At 38.6% G+C, this 22583-nt stretch overlaps 1 long non-coding RNA gene across 1 annotated transcript in view; it reads left to right on the plus strand.

Moving 5' to 3' along the window:
• The window catches only part of LOC134809725 (uncharacterized), a 527418-nt gene that overhangs the window by 34425 nt on the left and 470410 nt on the right, over positions 1 to 22583 (plus strand). The window lies entirely within an intron of this gene.

Raw genomic sequence — 22583 nt, forward strand, 5'->3', positions numbered from 1 at the left:
AATTTGTCCATCTGATCCTCTGTCCATTTCTGTGCCCTTGAGAGAGAGATACTGTGATCATTTGCAGGAGAAGAGACACTCTGACCTTTTGGGTTTTCAGCATTTTTTCACTGATTCTTTCTCATCTTTCTGAGTTTGTCTTTGAGGCTGCTGATCCTTGGATGGGGTGTTTGTGGGGGCCTTTTTGTTGTTGTTGTTGTTGTTGATGCTGTTCTTGTCACTTTCGGCTTGTTTTTCTTTCAATAGTCAGGTCTCTCTTCTTCAGGGCTGCTGCAGTTTGCTGGGGCTTCACTTCAGGCCTTATTCATCTGATTTGCTCCTGTGCCTGGAGATGCCACTCAAGGAGGCTGGAGAGCAGCAAAGATGGGTGCCTGCTTCTTCTGGGATCTCTGACCTCGAGGGGCACCAACCTGATGCTAGTAGGATTGTTCCTGTATTGGGTGTCTGACAACCCCTGTTGGAGGGTCTCACCCAGTTGGGTGGCACGGGGAGCAGGACCCATTTAATGAAGCACTTTGTCCCTTGGTGGAGAAGGGTATGTTTCACTGGGGAGAAACCCACTCATCTGGGCTGGATTCCTCAGATGAGGAATTCTCTGGATTCCTCAGAACTACTGGGAGGAGAGGCTAAGTCTGGTAGTCTGCAGAGACTGTGGGTACACCTCCACCTAGGGGATCAGGCCTAAGGAGATCAGAATTCTGTCCCTGAGCCTCTGACTGGAGTGATTGGAGATCCTGCAGGGAAACCCTGCTCACTGAGGAAATATGGGTCAGGGTTAGACCTGAAGAGGCACTCTGGTGGCAGACTGCCACAGTTGGTGTGTTGGGCCATGGGGACAAGTCTTGGGACCAAGCCATCCAGTCTCCCTGGCTCCAGCAGGGGAAAAATGCAGCCTGCAGCTGTAGAAATTGGTGCTGCCCTTCCCTCACCCAGGGAGCTTAGTGTGTTAGGCTGTTGCGAGTCCAAGTACTAGTTGCTATTCCTCCCACAAGGAACTCAAATGGCTTAGACAGCAGACCAGTGCTGGATGCTGGATGCCCCCCGCCCCACCCCTTCTGAGAATTTGGTAGGCTTACGCAGATTCCAGCTGAGAGGCTGTAAGTATCTGCACTTTACAGGATTGGGATGCAAGGCCCTGGTGGCAGGGGGTCGCAAGTGGGATCTTCCTATCTGTGGGTTTCACAGTTCTGTGGAAAAAGCATAGTTTCCCCAGCTGGGTAGTGTGCTCACTCACTGCCTCCCTTGGCTGGGGGTAGGGGGTTCCCCTTCCCTGTGTGGCTCTCTGGTGGGCTGTTGCACCACAGTGCTCTTCCTTCTCTCCATGGGTCATGCCAGCCTTCTAGTCAATTTTGATGAGAGAACCTGGATACCTTGGTTACCAGTGAAGGATTCACACACATGGTTTTCTTCGATAGGAGTCTCCAAGAGCACTGCTGCTTCTAGTTGGCACTCTTGGCCCTGCCCCAACTTCTATTATTATTTCACAACAGATTGGCTTCAATTATTTATAATGTTTCTTGTACTGTTTATTTGTTTAATGCATTCCTGGAATAAAGAAAATCAGCTACTGAATTAGACTTGCTAAGATTTTGTTTTGGATTGTTACTTCTGTATTCATGAAGGATATTGACCTTATATTTGTTATAATGTTCTTATCAGATTTTAGGATAAGGTTTTGGCAAACTCATAGTAGAAGGTAGTGTTTCCTGGTTTTCTGTTTTCTGGGAGAATTTCAAAAAGATTTGTATTTATTCCCTGAATGTCTAATAAAATCTACCAGAGAAGCCATTTTGTTACAGGACTATTCATATTTTCTATTTCTTCTAGTATGAGTTTTGATAAATTGTGTTTTCAAAGAATTTGTCTACTTCATGTACTTAAACTTTATTGGCATAAAGATGTTCATAGTGTGCTCTTATCCTTTAAATGTCAGCAACTTCTGTAACAATGTCCTTTTTTCCCCTGATATTTGTAATTTGTATTTACTCTTTGTCTTGTTATATTTTCATCTATTTTATTAATATTTTTAAATAATCAACTTTTCATTCTATTGAATTCCTCTTGTGTGTCTATTTTCTCTTGTAATTTTTTTTTTTGCTTTTATTTTTGTTTCCTTTAACTTTGGGCTTAATTTGGTGTTTTTTTTTTTAAAGTTTATGAATTGGTAACCTACTTATTTTCAACTTTTCTTCTTTTTCTGATAGATGCACATATTTACTTTCACTCCCGGACCTGTTTTAGCTTCATCTCATAAATTTAGACTTTAGTATTTGAAATGTTCAGCTAAAATTTTCTAAAATTCATTTTGATTTACACTTTGATATATGGCTTAGAGGTGTGCTATTTAATTTTCAATCATCTGGAGATTTTCTAGTTATCTTTCTGTTACTGAGTTCTTATTTAATCTCCCAGTTATTAGAGTATGCACTTTAAATCATTTCCTTCTTTGGACATTTTTTGAGACTTGAATTTTAGCTTATGGTATTGTCAGTTTTGGTACATGTTCCACGTGTACTTGTAGTAGATGTGCATTTTGCATTGTTGGATGTATTCAGTTTGGTTAGATTGGTTAATCATATTGCTCAAATCTTCTATAGCTATATAACTTCTTCTGATTAAATTTTTTTATCACCAAGAAATGTGTGTTAAGAGTTCCAACACTTGTTGTAGTTTTGTCTAGCTCTTTCATCATTTGTCTACTTAAAATCTACATATTTTAAAGCTATATTATTAAGTACTTTCAACTTCAGGGTGGCTATATCTTCTTGTTGAATTGACTCTTTTGTTACATGTCACACTTTTCTCTCAACTCTTCTTAAAATCACCTTTCTCTGATATTAGCCATATATGCTTTTTTTTGCTAGTGTTTGTATATTGGAGGATAGATATTTTCCATCATTTCACTTTTAATCTGTTTTTTATGTTTAAAATGCATTTCTTATAATCAGCACATAGGTAGATCTTGTTTTCTCCAGGCTGATAATCTTTTAATTGGAATGTTTATTTTCATTTACTGTAGCTAACTACTATAATTGGTTAAGTTTACCAAATGTGTCATCTCACTATTTGTGTTTTCTGTTCTTTGTTCAATCACTCCCTTTTACCACTTTTTGGGTATTTATTATATATTTTTATTAGTCCACTTTATCTCCTGTAGATTTTTGCAGTCATATTGTTCAGTATTTCCACTCACATCTTCTCCACCCCACTTTTTTTTTTTTTTTTGGCTATTATTACCACACATTTCCCTCAACATACTGTATAGTTTTCACAAGGTATTGCCATTGTTTTTGCCTTGAACAGTCAATACATTTTAAAAAGTGATCCATATATTTACCCCATCCAGTGCTTTTTAATTCCTCTTGCACTTTCATGAATCCATCTGGAATAACTTTATTTTGAAAAGCTTCATCTATTGTAGTGTGTCTGCAGGTCACAAATTCTCTCAATTTCTGTTTGTCCAGGAAGGTCTTTATTTTACCTTCATATTTGAAGAATATTTTTGTGGGAATGGAATTCCAGGCTGGCAATCATTTTCCTTCACAGTTTTAAAGAGGCAATTTCTTTGTTTTCTGGCTTTTGCAATGCTATGCTTTGAATATTTGTCCCCTCCAAAACTCATGTTGAAACTTAATCCCCAATGTGCCAGTGTCAAAAGGTAGGGCCTTTAGAAGGTGATTGGAACATGTGGGCTCTGTCCTCATGAATGGATTGATCTTTTCACGGACAAATGAGTTATATGGGAGGTGAGCTGATGGTTTTATAAGAAGGGGAAGGCAGATCTGAGATAGCATGTTAGCATGCTCAGTCCCCAAACGTGTGATACTCTGCACTGCCCTGGAACCGTGTGATACTCTGCACTGCCCTGGGACTCCGTGGAGTCTCTCCTGTAAGAAGGCTCTCACCAGATGTAGTCCCTTGACCTTGGACTTATCAGCCTCCATAACTATAAGAAATAAATTCTTGTTCTCTAAAAAGTACCCAGTGTCAGTTGTAAGCAATAGAAAATTGATTAAGACACATAGTATCTGTTAATTGAGTTATATTTCTCATTTTTGTTTCTCCAAAGACGATTTCTTTTTTGTGGTGGGGGGGGGGGGTGGATTTTTAAAGATTTTCTCTTCATTAGTGTTTAGTTTGGCTATGACATTATTTTTGAGTTTTGTTTTTCTTGACTATGTGTATTGATGTCTTTTATCAGATTTGGAAAGCTTTAAGAAATCATTCCTTACAATATTTCTTCTACCCGATGCTCTCGTTTCCTTCTGGTTCTTCAGCTCCATTGATGTTAGGCATTTTGACCACATCTTAAAGCTCTTTTATGCACTGCTGTGTGTTTTGCATTATTTTCTAATCTCTTTGTGGTTTGATTTAGATATTTCCTATTGATTTGCCTTTGAGTTTACTCATGCTACATCTGCTGTTATACTCATCCAATTAGTTCTGAATTGCAGATTTTGTTTTGTGCAGGTCTTGAGTGTCTGTTTGATTCTGATTATTCTTTGCTGTCTGTCACCACTTTAATAGTGTGAAGTAATTAATATTGATTAACATTGAGCTCTCTCTCTCCTGGGTGATACTTGTTGACTGATGAGCTTTGCCAAACAGTGTTTGTGTAGTGAACCATACAATTCAGTGGACTGCTTTCAAATGTCAGTATTTGTAGGTCTCTTCTCTTGGGTTTGCCATTTCTTTCTCCAGACAGGAATTCTCTAATTTCCTAATACCATTTGGGAGCCAAGTGGGGTACCTTATCATGATCATTACCTATCTCTATGTGTGTATGTACGTATCTATCTATCCTTCCATCCATTGATCTATCCATCCAATCTATCTATATTTTAACCTTCCCTCTTTTAACACTTGTATTACTCTTTTGCTGTGCCCTGGGTAACAGGGTAGAATCTCTCTAGTTCAATTTTATAGGTAGTACATTCTCCTGCTTAAATGGAGGAGAGGGAGTCACTTGGCTGTGTAAAGTTAATGAGGAATTTGGGGGTCAAAGGCTCTTGAAATAGAGTTTCAAGGAATTCTGGTTTTGTTCCCAACCACCTTCCCAGGTATCAGGGACCTCAATTTTTAAAGCTCTCCTGGGGTTATGCAAGTGCATAGTGGTGTTTTTGGTTTGCTTTTTCTTTCTATTTGGCTTTCCTTCCTACAGGATCTTGGGTCTCAGCTTTCTTTAGTTTGTTAGGTTGATTCCATTTTGAAAAATTGTGCTGTCATTTTTCCTCTGAAGTTACCTTTCCTGTTGATCTTTTTACCTTCTGAGTGTATACATTTTTATATTTTACTAACACTGGAAAGTGGTCCCAATCCAGACCCCAAGAAATTGTTCTTGGATCTTGCACAAGAAAGAATTCTAGGTGAATCCACAGAGTAAAGTGAAAGCAAGTTTTTAAAGAAAGTAAAGAAATAAAGAATGGCTACTCCATAAGTAGAGCAGCAGCATGGGCTGCTGGACTAAGGATACTTACAGTTATTCCTTGATTATATGCTAAACATGGGGTGGGTTATTCATCAGTTTTCTGGGAAAGAGGTGGGCAATTCCTGGAATTTAAGGGTTCCTCCCCTTTTTAGACCGACCATATAGGGTAACTTCCTGATATTGCCATGGCATTTGTAAACCGTCCTGGTGCTGTGGTAGTGTCTTTTAGCATGCTAATGCATTATAATGAGCATTGAGGATGACCAGAGGTCATTTTGGTCACCATTTTGGTTTTGGCCGGCTTCTTTACTACAGTCTGTTTTATCAGCAAGGTCTTTATGACCTGTGTCTTGTGCTGACCTCCTATCTCATCCTGTGACTTAGAACGCCTAACCTTCTTGGGAATGCAGCCCAGTAGGTCTCAGCCTCATTTTACCCAGCCCCTATTCAAGATGGAGTTGCTCTGGTTCAAATGCCTCTGACATTACTATTGCTGTGGTAAATTTTAGGAATAGAGATGGACTATGTTTAAACTGAAGGCTACTTAAAATTCTTAATTACTAGAGTAATTTGAATTTTAATTACTAGAGTCCTAATTTCTGAAAGTCTTATTTTATACATTTAAACATTTTATTTTATTTTCTCATAGAGCTCTGTCTTTTCATATGGTTTCTATACTTTTATCTCTCTAATCATTTTAAACATAACTGTTTTAGGGTCTCATACAGATTGTTCTCTTAACTCAAGTTCTTGTAGGTGCTAAAGCTGTTTGTTATGTCTTCTGAATCACCTCCATGGTGGATTATTACCTGAGGGGGTTTGTAGTTATTTTTCTGTGAGCTCATCATCTTTGGGGATTTTTTTATTTTTTTGGATAGTCTGATGACACCTGGGTTATAGAAGTTTCTCCTGAGTATGGGTCTACATTAGTTTCTTCTGTGATCTCCAAAAATATTTACAAGCATAGGGCCAATTGCAGATCAGTTTCTTGAACTGAAGATCCTTATACCATTGGAAAGGCATATATTCAGGTTTCATATTTACATGTAGCTCAGATTTGGGATTTTATGTTCTCATAGGAAATTTTCTTTTTCCACTCTAGCATCAAAGCAGAAATAAGATTCATTTTCTTATTTTCATTGGCACCATTTTCAAGTTCTTCTTTGAGGGTTAGCTCTTCAAGATGTGTGGTTCTCAGTCCCAGCTTAAATCTCTGCATGCACATGAAGATTCCAGCCCCCAGCTGTCATGACATATATCTGAATCTGATTCCTTTTCAGGCTGCCTTTATACGGCAGAAACCTAACTCACTGTCTCTAATTTCTTCGTGTTTGGTACCTGACTATCTCTTCTTTTGAACTTAGCTATTAATTTTTGTGAGGGCATGAGGGAAAGGTGGGTTATAGTTTACCCAAAATTGTAATGGCTTTTACTGGAGTGTGGTAGAAATGTAGATGGAATGGTTGCATTATCTCAATTCAACATTGTACCAGAATTGAAAGACCTACATACTGTTATGTATGTTGTTTTCCCTCCAAAATTATATCATGGAGCATTTTCTATATTACTGCATATCATTGTCTTTAATGACTACACAGTATTTTATTACATATATTAGGTGTATCATAGAGAATTTAATCACTACATTATTTGGTTGATCATAGCTTTTTTTGCTATTATAAACAGTATTGCAATGAAGATCATTTCATGTATTTGTTATTTAAAAGAGAGTAGAATAACACAGTCAAAGAATACGTGCATTGCAATTTAAGATTTTGTAGATACTTTCACAGAAATAAAGCTGTAATATCTTTTGTCCTTAGGGGAAAAATTTGACTTCTCTGTTGTGTGCTTCTCCTGAGAAGCATACTTTGGGATCTGAGTCCAGGTGACTCTGACAGGAGAAGAAAAAGAGAGAAGCATGGTTCTTGGGAAGTGACTAATCTGTTTGGAGCAGAAAGTAATTGTTTTAAAACCAGAGGTGACTTTTCCAAAATTTGAAAAAACAAAACCCCATATTTATAAAGAGACTCTTTCCCGAGATCTCAGCAGAGCTGTGAATGGATTTCAAGGACAAGACTACATCAAGGACAAGACTACATCAAGACTCCCCACAGGCTCTGTCCCCAGCTCCAGCCTCTGGCTGTCTCTAGGCAACATCCTCTGCCTCATGGGGGAGGGGCTGTTGAGGTCACAGTGGGCTTCCCTGAGGGAAGCAGAGGGATTTTCTTCTTCTCTATGCTCAGGAGATGACAGGATATTTGGTTCCTTGCCTTTTTGAAATGCAAATGAAACCTGCAGTAGGTGGAGTTGTAACATCTATGGGTAGCAGGATTTTTTAAAGAAATGTTTTCAGGAAGAAGGGAAGAATGTGCTCCTGCAGTTGAGTGACAGAACCTCAGATAATTCATGATTATCAGTTGAGTTTAAGGTGTTTGAAAAGTAGTTTTTCAGCTTTCATTATGTATTTCTGTCCTCTGTGGGCATAGGGAGTGGAGGGAAAGGGGAACTGTCCTCGGAGGAGCTGGATGTGTTTGTTCATTGCACCTGCATTCCCCACCTGCTCTGGTCAACTTGCTGGTGACCTCATTGGGCATGGGAGGTTACTTCTTTCAGACTGTGGAAACTTCCTGCATTGAGTTGAAGATCTTGGGTGACTGCATTTGAACGCAGCCTACGTTTTACAAATTGTGTGATCTTGGGGATAATTTCTTCTCTATCCTGTTGTTTCCTTACCAGTAACTTGGGGATAGCCTTATCAGCAGGGAATAGGTTCCATGACTCCCAGTGGATGACTGAAGGTGGATAGTCTAGAACCCTATATTTACTATGTTTTTTCTTGTGTATACATATCCATGATAAAGTTTAAATTATAAATTAAGCACAATACTCTTGCACTTTATATCCATTATTAAGTAAAATACGGGTTACATAAATACAAACAGTGTGATACCCTGGCAGTCAATCTGATAACTGAGATGGCTATTAAGTGGCTAATTCAAGTAGTGTATACAACACAGATATGCTGTAAACTGAGATAATTCATGACTCAAGCAGGATGGCCTATGATTTCATTACACTACCAGAACAGCATGCAATTTAAAACTTAAGAATTGTTTATTTCTGGAATTTTCCATTTAATATTTTTGGAGTATGGTTGACCAGAGGTAACAAACCATGGAAAGTGAAACTGTGGATAAGGGAGGACTACTATAGTATCTTCCTCATAGGGTGGTTATAAAGATTAAATTAAGGTAGAGGATGAACTGCAAAGTATTTGAAGCATGCTTAATATAATATGTATTGTATTTTCCTATGTGTTATTAATAACAATTGCTATTGTAAGGGTGTCAAGCAGGGTTTTTCCTATTCTAGAATTTTGGCTAAGGTCCAAAACTGAGTAAAGAAGATAAGTATCACATATTGCAACTTAACAAAACTGCCATCAGTTGATATCAGCCCCCATCTCAGAGGGCTAACTACAAGGCACCAGTTTAGACACTGTCTGTAGCTCTCACCCACTAGAGTCCTCAGACAGTCAATATTAGATGAGGGCTGTAAATGAGACAAGCTGCTCTGGGGAGAAAACTGCTTATGAAGAGAGGCTTTCTGCCATTGCTCATTACTTCACTTCTCCATTCAAACCAGAGGGACAAAGGAGAGTGTCGATATGTCCATACTGACACCTCTGTCCTCTGCCCTGGGGTCTTGTACAACTCCTAGAAATTTTATAGTGCTGCTGGATCTGCAGAATGTTTAATAATGTTTGGATTAAGAGAAATAAATAGGAGAGAGATGGCAGAGCTGATTAAAATCAGCCTTATCCTCTCCTCCAACAAGGCAGTTCCATAGTCTACTATTTGGCATGGATAAGGTATATAAGTTTCATATGGATTGAAAAGAAACCCCAGAAGCCAACTGGGCTTGAGCTGTTTTGCTAAATTCGTGCTCAGTAAAACTGAGGTCTAGATGAAGGGAATCTAGCCTGTAGTCCCAGCCACTGGGGAGGCTGAGGCAGGAGAATTGCTTAAACCTGGGATGTGGAGGTTGCAGTGAGCCGAGATTACACCACTGCACTCCAGCCTGGGTGACAGAGCAAGACTCCATCTCAAAACAAACAAACAAACAAACAAAAAGTTTATGTAGTATATCAATGGTATTAGGGATTGGGAAGATGGAAAGCACAAACTTGATCTGGCTCTTTCATTCTCCAAGATGGTGTATGTATTTAGGGTTTGGAGACCCACAGGGCTCGTGATTAACCAACACGTGTTTTTCATGAAAGAGTCAGTATTTTGATGACTGTTAAACAAAGAATCCTTAAGCCCATCAATGTCAAGGAGCAGAGGCTATTGACAGAAAAAGACCTGCCAACTCATTATGGTATATGCCTTCATGTAATGACACTTCTGTCTCCTTGTTTCTCCTGCTAGCTTAACACCAGAGGACACTCGGGGAAGAAGCAAGGTAAAATAGAGGATTTCTCCCCACCACCCCACTTGTAGCTTAGACTGCTCTGAAACAGGGAAGAGCTTTGAATGAGACAAAGTGTTAGACATTAAAAGGTGAAAGAGTGGTGGGTTGGTGCCACTATGACATTAAGAAACACACTATTAAGGGGAGAGGGGACTTCCTGTGATACAGTTGGAATTTCTACTTTTGGCAAAGATGAATTAGCTTGTTCAGGTGAACCCTCCAAGAACAAGAAGAAAAACTGGACAAAAATAAGAAGGAACTGGAGAGCTATCAAGACAGCTAAGACTTGAGGGGTCAAGATTCCAGAGAGAAGTCAACCTGACTTTGGGTGCTACTTTTCCCTGTAACATTTGCTGATTCAAAAGAGGGACTTGAGAGGCTGAGCAAAAAGTGGTGGTTAGAAGTCTGCATAGACAGGCAAAGCTTCCACCCATCTCACAGACATAGAGGGGGAAAATAATTAGACTTTAGGGTTCATCAAGGAGAAACCATACTAGTAGTAGGCAGCCGTTCAGGATTTTTAATTTAAAAAAGAGACTATAGTTATTAAAAATGGACTTTAAAAATATTAACATGCTCAAAAATTTAGATGAATTGAAAATTTTCATCATAGAACTGGAAACCAGACAAATAAATTTTAATTAAGAATCGTGGCCGGGCACTGTAGCTCATGCCTCTAATCCCAGCGCTTCGGGAGGCCAAGGTGGGTGGATCATGAGGTCAGGAGATCAAGACCATCCTGGTCAACATGGTGAAACCCTGTCTCTACTAAAAATGCAAAAAAATTAGCCAGGCATGGTGGTGTGCACCTGTAATCCCAGCTACTCAGGAGGCTGAGGCAGGAGAATTGCTTGAACCCAGGAGGCAGAGGTTGCAGTGAGCCAAGATCGTGCCACTGCACTCCAGCCTACATGACAGAGTGAGACTTAAAAACAAAATCCTGAAGGGCTGCCTTCTGCTAGAAAGAAAACTGGAAATAGACTAGCCTTTACAAAATCCTTTATAAAATAAGAACAGAGATGATCTGTCTTTACCCTTGTTGCCAATTACAAATAAAATAACATCCTCTCTTTAGAAAAAATATTTTTCAGAGCCCCCATTAAAAATTATGGAAAATAGCATTCGATAAAATATTACCAAGTGTACTAGAAGACAAAACAAGAGAAAAAGCAATAATGAAAAGATACGCACAGGAGATATAGATACTAAAGTTATTAAAAATGGACTTTAAGAATATTAACATGCTCAAAGATTTAGGTAAATTGGAAATTTTCATCATAGACCTGGGAACCAGACAAATAACAAATTAAAATTTTAGAATACACAAATGCAGTAACTAAAGTTTAGAATTTGATTACTTGGTTTAACTGTAGATTAGATAGGAGCAAAGAAAGACTATAATGATGACCTATTTTTAAAAAATCCAGACTTGAGCATGAAGAGAAAAATTAATGGGGGTATGCAGAAAAAAATGCAAAATATACAATATTGGAGTGAAAAAGGCTAACATGTATAAGGGAAATTACAGAATAGAGGTGAGAAAGAATAAAGCAGAAACAATATTTGAAGAGATATTAGCGGCCGGGCATGGTGGCTCATGCCTGTAATCCCAGCACTTTGGGAGGCTGAGGCAGGTGGATCACTAGGTCAGGAGATCGAGACCGTCCTGGCTAACATGGTGAAACCCTGTCTCTACTAAAAATACAACAAAAATTAGCCGGGCGTGGTGGCGGGCACCTGTAGTCCCAGCTACTCGGGAGGCTGAGGCAGGAGAATGGTGTGAACCCAGGAGGCAGAGCTTGTAGTGAGCCCAGATTGCATCACTGCACTCCAGCCTGGGCGACAGAGCAAGACTCTGTCTCAAAAAAAAAAAAAATATATATAGATATATATAGATATAGACATATAAACATAGATATCGATATATATAGATATATAGATATATAGATATAGATATATAAACATAGATATCGATATATACATATATAGATATAGATATACATAGATATCGATATATATACATATAGATATATATACATATAGATATATCGATATATACATATATATATGTATATATCGATATATACGTATATGGATATAGGTATATATCGATATATACACGTATATGGATATAGGTATATATCGATATATGTACGTATATGGATATATAGATATACACATATATACATATATAGATATACACATATACATATATAGATATACACATATACATATATAGATAGACATATATACATGTATAGATAGACATATATACATGTATAGATAGACATATATACATGTATAGATAGACATATACATAGATAGACATATATACATAGATAGATAGACATATATACATAGACATATATACATAGATAGATAGACATATATACATAGATAGACATATATACATAGACATATATACATAGATAGATAGACATATATACATAGATAGATATCTATACATAGATAGATAGACATATATACATAGATAGATAGATAGATATTAGCTGAGAATTTCTCTAAACTGATGAATGACAAACTTAAGTCACAGATTATAGGTGTTTAACAGATCTCTAGATTAATAAATATAAAGAAAACACATGTAGGTACATTATAGTAAGTTAGTTGAAAACCAAAGACAAATAGAAAACTTTTAAGGTAGCCAAAGAGACACATTACATTCAAAACAGCATCAGTAAGAAAACTTGTGTCTCAATAGAAATGACAGAGTTCGGAAGACAAATTTCAAACTGCTAAAATAACTGCCAACTTAAATTTCTGCTCAGAGCAAAAATTAAAGTGAAATAGACATTTTCAATTAAAGCTGAATTTATTACCATCTTACCCATGTTAAATGAAATACCAAACGTCTTCATGTAGGAGAAAATATTCTCAGAATAGCACAGAATTAAAGAAGAAATGAAAAGCAACAGAAAAAGTAAATGTGTATGTAAATGAAAAAATGAAGATTTAAACATATAAATCAATAAAATAATAAAAGAATAACACTTAGGGTTTAAGCTCTATGTAGAATATGTGACAACAGTAATACAAAATGCAAGTGAGTTAAATAGATATAAAATACTTCTACTTTTGCACTGTCTGGGAAGTGGCTTAAAAATAATTTCTATTAGATTGTGATAAGCAAATGATAAATTTTTGATGTCTTTTGTAACCATTAAAAGACTAGCAAAAACATACAATTGGTAGGCTAGTAGGAGACATGAATTTTTTTTTTAATCCAAAGTCAAGAGATCAGAGAAAAAGAAAATAGAGGAAAAAAAGAACCAAATAGTAAGATTTTAGTTATAATCTCAAATTTGGGTTTATATTTAATAGTTACATTAAATGTAAATGGATTAAATATTCCAATTAAAGACTAGGATTTTAAAATTGAATTAAGTGCCACAACTGCGTTTGAGATAGTCCTTAAATAAAAGTATTTAGAGGAGTGGAAACAGTCTATCAAAGCTATATTAAGAGAATGTTGAATTTATAATAGAAAATTATTTGAGATAAATAAATATGATAAAAGGTTAATACACCTATAGGATACAACAATTGTGAATATGTATCAGACAATGCAACATCAAAATATACAAACAAAAATTCACAAATAAAAAGTACCAAACATAAATGGAAGGATATACCATATTTATAAATTGGAAGACTAAATATTTTTGAGATACCACTTCTCTTCAGTCTGATCTACAGGTTAATTATAATAATACTACTAGGATATTTTTGTGAAAATCAAAAAGTTGATTCTAAAATTTATATAATAATTGAAAAGACTGAGAATCACCCAGACAATCTTGATAAAACAGAATAAAATGGTAAGACTTCTATTAACAGATGCTATGGACTGAACTGTGTTCCCAAAATTCATATGTTGAAGCCCTAGCCCCTAGTGTGAGATAGGCCTACAAGGAGGTAACTAAAGTTAAATGAGGTCATAAGGGTGGGGCCCTGATGCTAAGGATTACTGTCCTAATAGGAAGAGATACCAGAGAGCTTGTCCTCCCCACCATGTGAGGACACAGCAAGAAGGTGGCCATCTACAAGCCAGGAAGAGAGCTCTGAATGGAAATTAAATCAGCTGGAATCTTCTGTTATTTAAGCTACCCAATCTATAATTTGTTATAGCAGCCCAAGCAGTCTAATGCATATTTTGGTATTAAGAACTGTGGTGCTGCTGTAATAAATGCCTAAAAAATGTGAAAGTGGCTTTGGAACTCAGACGTACAGGCTGGAAGAGTTCTGAGATGCATACTATAAAAGTGTGGATGTTAAGGGAGGTACTGGTAAGGTCTCAGGTGGCAATAAGGAATTTGTTATTGTAAATGGAAAAAAATAATCCTTATTATAATATGGCAAAGAACTTCACTGAAATGTGTTCTAGTGTTTTGCAGAAGGTGGAAATTTGGGCAACAACATGGGATTCATTTCTGTAGGACTCAGTCTGAGGAGTTTCCTAAGCTAAGTGTTGAAGGAGAGGCTTGGTTTCTTCTGAATGCTTATAGTAAATTGTGAAAGAAGAAGGATGGATTAAATAAGAAATTGTTAAGCAAAACCAAGTCAGAACTTGAAGACTTGAAAAATTCTCAGAGTATCCATATTGAAAAAAAAACAAAAACAAGAAACCTTGTTCTGAAGAGAACACTAAATATAAGACTAAACAACCATTTGATAAGGAGATCATGAATATGACTTGTAGAGCGAATCAGTCATCTCAATAGAAGTCAGGAATAGAGATGGGATGATACCAGCAGACACTGCCAGTTTGAACTAAAGCAGGCAGAGAAAGTGGAATATGGAGTGAAGGACAGCTGTTGGACTTCCTGGAATCTACAAGATTAAACCATAGAGGTATCTGACTGCAAACATACACTATTATTCAAGAAAAGAGAAAATCACTCTGAAAGAGATTCAGAGGGCTTCAGAGCTGCCACTCCCACACAGGCCCAGGAGACAAGGATGTTTTCTCCTCGGTTTTGGGAGGGGAGCCCTTGAAGAAACCCTTATGGATGGTGACTTCTGAGAGACAAATCTTGCCAAGACAAAGGGGCAGGGGGATTGCTGCGGCCAGCTAAAGGACAAGGGCTGCCCAGCAGAGCCAGGAGGGTGATGCTGCCATTCCAGTGAGTTTGGAAGGTGGGACATCAAGCTAACCGAGGATTATTCATGAGGCTTAATATCTAATGGAATTTGCCTTGCTAGGTTTTGGATTCGTTTGGGACTGTATTAATCTATTTTCATATTGCTGATAATGACATACCTGAGACTGAGCAATTTACAAAACAGGTTTAATTGGACTTACATGGCTGGGGATGCCTCACAATCATGGCAGAAAGAAAGGAAGAACAAGTCACGTCTTACATGGATGGCAGCAGACAAAGAGCTTTTGCAGGGGAACTCCTCCTTTTGAAATCATCAGATCTCGTGAGACATATTCACTGTCATGAGAACAGCATGGGGAAGACTTGCCCTGTGATTCAATTACCTCCCACCAGGCCCTTCCCATGACACACACACAAATTCAAAATGAGATTTGGGTGGGGACACAGCCAACCCATATCATTCCACCCTTGGCCTCTCCCAAACCTCACATTTCAAAACTAATCATACCTTTCAAGCAGTCCCCCAAAGTCTTAACTCATTTCAGCATTAACTCAGAAGTCCACAGTCCAAACTTTCATCTGAGACAAGGCAAGTCTCTTCCACCTATGAGCCTGTGAAATCAAAACCAGGTTAGTTACTTCCTAGATACAGTGGGGGTACAGGCATTGGGTAAATACAGCCATTCCAAAAGGGAGGAATTGGCTAAAACAAAACAAAGGGGCTACAGGCCCTATGCAAGTCCAAAATCCAGTGAGGCAGTCTAATCTTAAAGCTCCAAAATGATCTCCTTTGACTCCATGTCTCACATCCAGGTCATGCTGATGCAAGAAGTGGGTTCCCATGATCTTGGGTAGCTCTGCCCCTGTGGCTTTGCAGGGTACAGACTTCCTCATAGTTGCTTTCAGTGGCTGGTGTAGAGTGTCTGCAGCTTTTCCAGGTGCATGATACAAGCTGTTGGTGGATCCGCCGTTCTGGGGTCTGGAGGATGGTGGTGCTCTTCTCACAGCTGCACTAGGCATTGCCCCAGTAGGGGCTCTGTGTGGGGTCTCTGGCCCCACAATTCCCTTCTGCACTGCGCTAGCAGAGCTTCTTCATGAGAGCCCCGCCCCTGCAGCAAACTTCTCTCTGGACATCCAAGTGTTTCCATACATCTTCTGAAATCTAGGGAGAGGTTCTCAAACCTCAGTTCTTGACTTCTGTGCCCTCACAGGCTCGACACCACATGGAAGTTCCCATGGCTTGAGGCTTGCATCCTCTGAAGTCATGGCCTGAGCACTACAGTGGCCCCTTTCAGCCACATGTGGAGCAGCTGGGATGCAGGGCAGCAAGTCCCTAGACTGCACACAGCAGTGGGACCCTGGACTGGGCCCACAAAACCACTTTTTCCTCCTAGGCCTCTGGGCCTGTGATGGGAGGGGCTGCCATGAAGACCTCTGACATGCCCTGGAGACATTTTCCCCATTGTCTTGGGGATTAACATTTGGCTCCTTGTTACTTATGCAGATTTCTACAACTGGCTTTAATTTCTACTCAGAAAATGGGATTTTTCTTTTTTATTGCATTGTCAGGCTGCAAATTTCCCAAACTTTTATACTCTGCTTTCCTTATGAAACTGAATGCTTTTAACAGCACCCAAGTCACCTCTTGAATAGTTTGCTGCTTAGAAATTTCTTCCACCAGATACCCTAAATCATCTCTCTTAAGTTTAAAGTTGCACAAATCTCTAGGGCAGGGGCAAAATGCTGCCAGTTTCTTTACTAAAACATAACAAGAGTCACATTTGCTCCAGTTCCCAACAGGTTCCTCATCTCCATCCGAGACCACCTCAGCCTGGACCTTATTGTTCACATCACCATCAGCATTTTTGTCAAAGACATTCAACAAGTCTCTAGGAAGTTCCAAACTTTCCCACATTTTCCTGTCATCTTCTGAGCCTTCCAAACTGTTCCAACCTCTTACTGTTACCGAGTCCCAAAGTCGCTTCCACATTTTCAGGTATCTTTTCAGCAATGCCCCACTCTGCTGGTACCAATGTACTGTATTAGTCCATTTTCATGCTGCTGATAGATATTCCAGAGACTGGGCAATTTACAAAAAGTGGTTTAATTGGACTTGGAATTCCAGGTAGCTGGGGAAGCCTCACAATCATGGCAGAAGGCAAGGAAGAGCAAGTCTGATCGTACATGGATGGCAGCAGGCAAAGAGAGCAAGTTTTGCAGGGGAATTCCTCTTTTTAAAACCACCAGATCTCATGAGACTTACTCACTATCGAAAGAACAGCAGTGGAAACACTTGCCCCATGATTCAATTAGATCCCACTGCATCCCTCCCACAACACATAGGAATTCAAGATGAGATTTGGGTGAGGTCACAGCCAAACCATATCAGGGACCCATCGCCCCTTCCTTCTTTCCTATTTATTTTTTTTGGAATGGGTATGTCTATCTTAACACTTGTCCCACTATTGTACTTCAGAAGACATCACTTGTCTGGTTTCACAGTTTCAAAACTAAAGAATTTTGTCTCAGGTTTAACCATACCTTAAGTGTCATTAATATCTGATTTAGATGATATTTAGATGAGACTTTGGACTTCAGACTTCAGAGTTGATGCTGGAATGAGTTAAGTTCTTTGTGGCAGTTGGGATGGAAGGAATGTATTTTGCATGTGATGAAGACATGAATTTGAGGGGTTTGGGGCAGAATATTATGGACTAAACTGTGTCTTCCCCCTAAATTTGTATGTTAAATCCCTAACTGCTAATGTGACTGTGCTTGAAAGTAGGGTCTGTAAGGAGGTAATTAAGGTTAATTGCGATCATAATTGGGGGGTGATACAGTAGGATTAGTATCTTTATAAGAAGAGACACCAGAAAGCTCGCTCTTTTTCTCTCTACCATGGGAGAATACAAGGAAAAGGCAGCCGTCTACGAGGAATATACATATATACTCTTCACCAGAAACCAAATCAGGTGGCAGCTTGCTTTTGGACCTCCCAGACTTCAGAACTATGAGAGAATAAATTTTTGTTGTTTAAGCCACGCCCCATGGTACAGTGGTCACCCCTTATTTCAGGTTTTGTGTTCCATGGTTTCAGTTATCCTTAGTCAACTGGGGTCTGAAAAGATTAAAAGAGAAAATCTAGAAATAAACAATTCATAAGTTTTAGACTATGTGCTGTTCTGAGCAGCATAATGAAATCTTGCACTGTCCCACTCTGTCCACCCTGGAATGTGGATCATCCCGTTTGTCCCGTAGATCCATGCTTTACATGCTACCTGAGTTAGTCACTTTGCAGCCAAATCCATTACCAGATTGACTGTCAGTAATGCGGTGCTTGAATTCAAGTAACCGTTATTTTACTCAATAGCCACAAAACAGAGTATCATGCCTAATTTATAAATGTAACCCAATCCTAGGTATGTATGTATGGGAAAACATATAGTATATATACAGTTCTGTAGTGTCCAAGGTTTCAGGGTGTCCACTGGGGTTCTTGGAACAGTTCCTGCTGATGAGGGGAAACTACTGTATTTTGTTATTGTAACCCAACTGGATTAATACACCAGATATCAGAATTCTTTGAAAACTGTTGTCTCGTTTTCCTCCAACGTAAGCTACAGGAGTGAGATGTTTGGAGGAGATGGTTTTGGGCAGTTGAGAAGGGGTGGAGCTGGGGAGATTGAATTTTGGTAGGACAAAGTGAAAGAGGTAAAGCTCTAGGCAGTGATGTAACAGGAAGGGGAAGGATTAGGGAGTAGCAGGAGTTAGGGTTAGTGTTAGCCTCATGACTGGGAATTTTAAAGGGCCACTGTGTGGTATTGATAAAGCTGGCCTACAGCATAGAAAAGGCTGTTTAATAATTGGTTCTGAGTCTACTGAATTTCTAAATTTTAAAAAGTTTATGACATATGCCACACTGTTCACAAGAATCATTGATGAGATTTTAGATTTAAATGTGAAAGACAGGCAAAGACTTAGGACACAAAATACACCAATATTTTGCTAGACTGGATTACGTTAAATTGAGAAATTTATATTCATTGAAAGAATTACGTGGATGAAGATATTTGCTATATGTATGTTGTATACATAAAAATTCAAATTCAGAATATATATATATATATATATATATATATATATATATATATAAAATACATGTAGGTTGGGTGCAGTGGCTCACACCTGTAATCCCCACACTTTGGGAGGTCAAGGTGGGTGGATCACCTGAGGTCAGAAGTTCAAGACCAGCCTGGCCAACATGGTGAAACCTTGACTCTACTAAAAATACAAAAAATTAGCTGCACGTGGTGGCAGACACCTGTAATCCCAGCTACTTGAGAGGCTGAGGCAGGAGACTCGCTTGAACCAGGAGTTGGAGGTTGCAGTGAGCCGAGATTTAGCCATTGCACTCCAGCCTGGGCAACAAGAGTGAAACTTCGTCTCAAAAAACCAAAAAAGAATATATATGTTATATATGTATATTCCTATCAGTCAATTAAAAAAAAAAACAATAGAAAAATAATCGAATGCTTCTGTATGTCACTGTATTTCAATAAACCAACTTCAAAAGACCTCAAAAATTAAGACATTCAACTATTCCAAGAAGCATATGAAAATGTGCTTGGTCTCCTTATTCATTGGGAAAATGTAAATTAAATAAAATGAGATAAATAATATAATCCTACACAGCCACCAGCATGACTTAAAGAGACTGACAATACTAAATTTTAGCATGGAATTGGGGAAATCGGCATTCTCAAACATTGCTGGTGGGAGTGTAAATTAGTACAACCAATTTGGTGAACTATTTAGCAATAACTCCTAAAACGGAATATATGCAGATATTATGACCTAGCAATGCTACCCCTAGATATATATCTTACAGAAAAGTATACATATGTGCACTAAATTAAATGTGGAGATGTTTTATAGCAGCATTATTTATAATAGCTCTAAACTGGAAACCTAAATGTCCAACAGAAGACTGATTTGATCTCTTACGGCATATGCGTAAAAATAGAGTACTATTAAGCCATGAAAATGAGCAAAATACTGCTACTCACAATGTGAGTGGATATTAGGTAATGTTGAGTAAACAATGTTTGACACAAAATAATGCATACTGTATAACTCCATTATAGTAATCTTCATAAAATATAGAAATAGTTTCTGATGTTAGAAGTAAAAATAATAGTTAGCTTTGGAGAAGAGGAGGAAATAGCGCCCATGAGAGAGCTCAAAGGGAGCTCCTATTTTTCTGGTAATGCTCTATTTTTTGACCTGTGCTGTAATTACAAATGTTTTTCGCTTTGTGGAATTTATTGTAATTTGTGCATGCTTCTGTATGTATGTATTTCCATAAAATTTCAGTAAAATATATATAACAGAGTTTGGGGAGAGGTCCTGAAAAAATACAATCATTTTTTATTTCCATCTCAATGAGTTGCAACTTCTCTATGAATGAGTGATAGTAGTAGCAGCAGCAGCAGCAAGAAGAAGAAGATGATTTGGGAAAACCTGAGCTTGGCACAGGGATGGGCCAGATCAAGGAAGAAAGAATAAATTGAAAACTAATCATGAAGTTCAACTAACCCAAACATCAATCTGAATAGGCCAACCCAGAGAAGAAACCAGAACCAAAGGAATGGGGAATCCAAGAAAGGAATGGGGCCTTTTTATTTTTTTAATTTTTGAGATGGAGTCTCACTCTGTTACCCGGGCTGGAGTGCAGTGGCATGATCTTGGCTCACTGCAACCTTCACCTCTTGGCTGCAAGCAATTCTTCTGCCTCAGCCTCAAACTAGTTGAGACTACAGGTACACATCACCACACCCAGCTAATTTTTATATTTTTAGTAGAGGTGGAGGTCTCATCATGTTGAGCAGGCTGATATCGAACTCCTGACCTCAGATGATGTGCCCACCTCAGCTTCCCAAAGTGCTGGGATTAAAGGCATGCGCCACCGCACCCACCTGAATGGAGCCTGTTTTAGAGTGGAGTACCAGGTTGTGAATACTGGGAGATCTCCCTCTACTGAGTAAGGCTTTTTTTTTTTTTCCTTTTGAAAAATAATGAAATTAGCCTTTTTATCTCTGCATACCAGGAAGTCTCAAAGGAACTACAGAGTTGTTTTATGAAAACTACTGCTGACAGCCTTCTTGGGCAAAGTAATTCTACGGAGAACCCACATAATTAAATGCACCTGTATCATTTACAGATGCTGATACACATTAAATGACATAATTCCCCCCTCAAATATTACAGACGTGACATAAATGATGTCTATATCTGAGTCTATTGAAGTGGCACATATAATCACACAATTTAGGGCTTTGGAAATTCTTTGTAATCCTACCTCCTACTTCGGAAATTGACTAGGGCCTTGTAAGTTCTTTGAAGATTGAGGTGGAAAGAACGTTGGATTGGGATTTAGCTCATTTTAATCCTCAGTGCAGTCACATGGACTCTGGAGTCAGGTGGACAAGGACATCATTATTCATACTGGATTATGTGCGGCAGATGTAGGTAATCTGAGGCCAACTCACTTGAGGAAGCTTTCATGGTTATGAAGCAGTAAAGTCAGAATTCAAAACCAGGGCTCTCTGACTCCAGAATCCAAATAACACGTTTGTTAATCTATTTCCTCTTCTACCTGGCATTTTTCAGAAAATTTGTAAAGAAGTTTCATGGAAACTTCATGGAAACCTACCTTGCCACACAAAGGTAGGACTCTACTCTTCAAGCTAAGCATAGCTAGTCCCTTACACCAGTTTTAAAGGAAGTAGTTTTCATTCCCTTGACAGTCTAGTTGCCTGACACCTGCCAAATCCTATTCCCCATTTCTCTTACTTCTCATGTAGGCAGAATAGCATAATCCCTGTCCACCAAGACCTGGTCCCAATGTTCCAAACACTTTGTATGTGAATCCCAGAATGTTAAATCCAAGGAAGACTTGGCCAGAAAGTATACACGTGAAGGTTGCATAAGAGAAATACTACCTGATGGAAATTGCTGTGAACTTGTAGTGGGAGGACTAGGCAGTCCTGCCAGCTCTTCTCTTCATCACTGTTAAACCATGGGAAAATCACTTGCCTCTCTAAGCCTGAGTTTCCACAAGTGAGAAAAATAGAAACTGAGTAAATATGTGCTTAAGCTCTGGAATCAGATGGACAAAGTGTATCATATATATATTTTTTCTCCATTCTTTTTCTTCCAGCTTTAAAGCATAATTGACATATAAAAATTGGGTATATTCATGGTGTACAGTATGGTGTGTTAAGATATGTATACACTGAAATGACTTCCAGCCCCTGTGTAACCATGCCATGCCATTTTTTTTCTCTGCATTGTGACTTCCTTCCACCATGGGCGATGGAATGAGCTAGATGATCTCTCAGTCTTTGCGGTTCCAAGATCTGTGAGTCTCTGTCTCCATGGGATGGTGGAAGGCATACTGGAGTGAGAGCCCAGAACTGGGCTGAAGTCTGAGCTCTTTTCCTATTCCATCTATGACCTTGAACAATTCACTTTCTTATGTAAGCTCCAGATCTCTT

Source organism: Pan troglodytes, chromosome 23 (assembly GCF_028858775.2).
Source record: "Pan troglodytes isolate AG18354 chromosome 23, NHGRI_mPanTro3-v2.0_pri, whole genome shotgun sequence".
Taxonomy (NCBI): Eukaryota; Metazoa; Chordata; class Mammalia; order Primates; family Hominidae; genus Pan; species Pan troglodytes.